Below are 5,119 nucleotides of genomic sequence, written 5' to 3'. Positions count from 1 at the left end.
CCCAGCCGCTCCGCGGCATGTGGGATCTTCCCGGACCGGGGCACGAACCCGTGTCCCCTGCATCGGCAGGCGGACTCTCAACCACTGCACCACCAGGGAAGCCTCCTAATCTCCTTTTCTTATACGGACACCAGTCATATTGGATTGACATCATTTTACCTTAATTACCTCTATAAAGGCCCTAGCTTCAAACACAGCCACATTATAAGGTATAGGGAGTTAGAGCTCCAACATACAAATTTGGTGGGGACACGATCAGCTCATAACACCATCATTATTTATTTTGATGCTCAAATTGCCTAAAATTTGTCATATTTCCCTCTATGGGTCGTGGGGTACACAGCTATGGACATTACCATATACTTAGAGGTCTCTCCCTCCCTCCCTCCCTTCATTCCCATCTTCCCTTCTCCCCCTCCCGATGCTGTCTCTATTCTCTCTCTCCATCTTCCTCTCCCTCTCCCTTCTGCAGCGCAAGCCTGATGAAGCCTTGGCCATCCAGCAGTCGGTTCACAAATCCCTTGGTAGGAAGAGGAGACTGGGTATCTTTGAGGAAGTACGCTTCATAACATTACAAATATGTACTGTGATTCTTCTCCTTACCTTCTACCCGGGGTTACTGTGCCCCAAGGAAAGAGAAGTACTTTGAAAGTGGCTAATGATTTGGCTGGATTCCAAGTCAAGAACTGAGAATACAGGATTTGTGCCAGGAAGTTTAAAGGAGGAATGTGGATGGACCTTTCAGAATAAGCCTAGATTTGGGAAATATTTCTCATATAAATGTTATCAAAGGCCCTGTAGAAGTCAGTGTGGGCTGCCATAACAAAACACCATAAACTTGGTGGCTTAAACAATAGATGCTTATTTCTCATACTTCTGGGGCCTAGGAAGTCCAAGATCAAGGTGCTGGCCGATGTGGTTTCTGGTGAGAGCTTACTTTCTAGCTTATGGATGGCAACCTTCTCACTGTGTCTTCACGTGGGGGGTTGCGGAGGGGGGGAGATCTTCCTCTTCTTGTAAAGCCAGAGTGCTATCAGATTAGGATTCCACCCTTATGACCTCATTTAACCTGAGTTACCTCCTAAAGACCCTGTCTCCAGATTGAGCCACTATGCGGGTTAGGGCTTCAACATAGGGCTTTGGGGTGGGCCACAAGTCAGCTCATAGCAAGCTCCCACTTCAGATGATTCTCTTTCTTTTTTTAAGTGAAAGCCACATTTTATTTAGCTAGTGAAAATTTTCAAAACTCCATTGTTACAAAAAGGAATGCAATCACTCACAGATTAAACATAAATACATGACTTGGAATTCTCTGCCTCTTAATGCTTTCGTGCTAAACCAGGGCTTATTGAGCCCAGGTAAGTTCCCCCTTTTCCCCATCAATTATGTTTTAGGAGTTGACTTGGGTATCTTACTTTGCCTCAGAGATAACTTGTTAGTCAAGTCATGGTCTCTTCCATTTCTTTCAGAGGAAGCATTTTATAATCAGGTGAACAGTAATAATCAGGTGCCCCACGGATGTTAGGAGATCTTTCTCACGAGACACCCCAATGCTTGCTCAATGGGCTCAAGTATAAAATGACAAGGATAGAGGTATGTACGGGCTCACACCACTTAACATGGTTTTCCTGGCTGAGTGCCTGATTTGCCAGCAGCAGCAAGAGTAACCAACTGTAAGCCTCTGAAATGATATCCTTACTTTGAAGATCTTGCTTGCAGAAGACTTATTGGACCTCTTTGGGGACAGTAGAGAATCTTTACTGTAATACACACTGGATTAAATTTGCTTTTCCTGCCCATCATGCCTCTGCCAACACCATCAATTAGGGGATGGTATTATCAAGCCATTACACATCCATCAAGACATTACATTCAGCATCATATCTTATCAAAGAACTCACTTTACTATGAGACAAGCAAGGTAATGGGTTAATTTCTATGTGATTTACCGGTCTTTCCATATACCTCATCATCCAGAAGAAGCCAAACCTATAGGATGATAGGGTGGCACTCAGTTATGGCACAGACCTCATATACCTCATCATCCAGAAGAAGCCAAACCTATAGGATGATAGGGTGGCACTCAGTTATGGCACAGACAAGGTGAAGCACCTTTGAAAGTTGGGATGCTGTCCTGAGGTTTGCAGAGTGTGCTCTGAACCAGTGACTAATAAATGGCTGTGCCTCCCCCATGACCAGTATACACAGATCCAGTTCTTGCTCTCCAGGCTTCCTGTTCATTTGGTGAACTACAAAATAAATTCCTTTTCTGCTTAACTGGCTAACTTGTTTCTATTGCTTACAAAATAAGTATCTAAGCTAAGATATAATGCTTACTCTCCCTCCCCTCTCCCAGACCTCACTCATTCTTAGCAATTACCAGTCCTTATTCCTTTAGTCCTATCTTGATAATACGGAATCATAACTGATACTGTGATTTTACAGGCTGATGTGTTACATCTTGAAGGCATAGTTCATAAATCTTTTTTACCTTCAAGGACTCCTTTTATCACTTTTCTTTGACATACCCATGTTATGATGTTGTCACAAAATTGCATTTATTATCTATTTCTCCATTAAGTAATCAGGGACATTTTCTGATCAGCATGACATGCAGTGTTACGGAATTAAATTTTACTTAAAAGAGAAAAAAAAGAAGCCTGTGCATTATAGCTTTATTAAGAATAATAGTATATGTTAGACTTTTCAAATTATTAAAAATAAAACGTAAAACGTCATACTTTTGTGGACCCTTAGAAACACAGGAATCTCATTTAACACTAAAATTTCAAAAACTGACTCTAAGAAATGTAAAACTACTCTACTTTCCAAAAGTGTCACTCCTCCACAGTAAAATAGTGAATAAAGTGCTCTGGGTTCTTTGTATGCAAGAGTATAAAAATATACCCATTTTGAAGAATGGAAAAATTATTTTTAAGAAAATAGGAGAAGGTGTTTCTCTGCCCTATTTTTAACGCAGTGCAGTCTGGAGCATTCCCAGTCTGAACAGAAAGGGGTATAGGAGAAATACATTGGATTCTTCATTATTGTGGAGGCAGAAAGGGTGGAGAGGAATAGGTGGCATTCATTCCCTCTTGTCCTCTATGGGTTCAGAATTCATGTCTCAGTGTATGTATGTTTAGCTAGCTGAAAGGCCACCAACATTCACTGAGTTTACAGGGTCTTTTCACTTGGATTCACAATCCCTCCCTCTCCCTGCTTTATTTCTGAGCATGTTTAATGTCCAGGGTGCCTTAAGAATATGAAGGCTGAGTTATGACAATGAATATGATATATTTAACTGCTTAACAATAAGGGGATGGGCCAGTGTACTGAACCAATGAATAGCAGATGATCTTGTTGGTATTTGCTCTAACAGGGAATGCAGCCTGTCACTTTTCATTCTCATAGCAAGTAAAAACCAGAAGCACAATAAATGCAGGTGTCTGCAGAATTCTCAGAAATTTAGAGCAGTGATTTTGGGGAAGGAAAACCAGAGAGCCTTGTGTGAATTCTGTCCTGTCACATTTACCTGTTGGTATTCTTTCTAAATCACTCTGAAATGCTACAGACTAGCATCCAGAAAAAATAAAATAATGTCTGAATGGCAAAGTCCTTTCTTGAAACATATAAATTCCTCGACTTTTTGGTATGAAGATTTTCAAACTCACAAAAAGTTGAATAGTACGATGAATCCCTGTATGCCCCCCATGTGGTTTTTCATTTTTATTTTTTAAAATATTCTTTTTTTTTTTTTCCTGTAGTTTTACTTATTTATTTATTGGCCATGCTGTAGGGCATGCAGGATCTTAGTTCCCTGACCAGGAATCAAACCCAGGCCCCCGCCGTGGAAGCGCAGAGTCTTAACCACTGGACCACCAGGGGAGTCCCACCTCACCGCCCCCCCCGCCCCCCCGCACTGTAAAGTCAAGAGTTGTTAACATGTTGCTGCATTTGCTCTACCTACTTGTTTATCTACATTTATTTTAGGATTTTCTTTACATTTATTTTAGCAATTTGGAAGTAAGTTGCAGATATTATGACACTTCATCTGTAAATACTTCAATACACATCTCTTTAGAATAATGACGTGACTTAAAGTAGCTATTTTTAACGAAAGTAATAGTAATCTTCTAACACAGGGGTCAACAAAGTATGGCCTGCAGGCCAAATCCTGACTTTGTAAATAAGGTTTGACTGGAACACAGCTGTGCTCATTCATTCAATGAATGAAATTCACTCATTTACATACTGTGGCTGCTCTTGTGCTACATCAGCAGAGTTAAGTAGTTGCCAAAGAGACCATATGGCCCAAAAGCCTAAAATCTTTACTATTTGGCTCTCTACAGAAAAAGCTTGCCAACTCCTGCTCTAATAAATACTAGTGTGGAAATATTTACAAAATCTTCACGAGCCAAAGGATTTGACTGTCGTTCTTGCGTGGCAAGTGTTTCTTCCCCTAGCGTTTGGGTTTTGCAATGTGGTGAACCACAACTTAAGCTGTGGATGGGTGGCTGCAGTGGGGAGTTAGGGAGATAGGAGTGGGGCTGAGGAAGAGAACTAACATCCACTGCACACTTATTATGTACACGGCCCTGTTCTAGGTGCTTCATACACCGTTATGTTTACTGTGATCCTCATAACAATACCATGAGGTAGACATTATTATTCCAGTTTTTTGATGAGGAAGCTGAAGCTTAGAGAGGTTAGACAATTTGACCAAAGTCCTGCAGGTATTAAATAGAAAAACCAAGAACCTAAATATATCTCCAAAAAGATATGGCAAAAATCAGTTAAGATACCCTAGGAAGAATTCTCAAACATTTTGTGGTCATGGTTCATATATATGAATGTACGGATGAATGAGTACTTTGGGCTTCCCCGGCTTCCAGTACACAACCATGGTAAGATCCCTGTGAGAAAGCACCTAAGGCCTTTCTTTAAAATATAGTGAGGACGGGGCTTCCCTGGTGGCGCAGTGGTTGAGAGTCCGCCTGCCGATGCAGGGCACACGGGTTCGTGCCCTGCTCTGGGAAGATCCCACATGCCGCGGAGCGGCTGGGCCCGTGAGCCATGGCCGCTGAGCCTGCGCGTCTGGAGCCTGTGCTCCGCAACGGGA

Source organism: Aethalodelphis obliquidens, unplaced genomic scaffold (genome assembly GCF_003676395.1).
Source record: "Aethalodelphis obliquidens isolate GAN/ISIS:26980383/991018 unplaced genomic scaffold, ASM367639v1 scaffold39, whole genome shotgun sequence".
NCBI classification, from domain to species: domain Eukaryota; kingdom Metazoa; phylum Chordata; class Mammalia; order Artiodactyla; family Delphinidae; genus Aethalodelphis; species Aethalodelphis obliquidens.
This window is presented reverse-complemented; position numbering follows the sequence as displayed.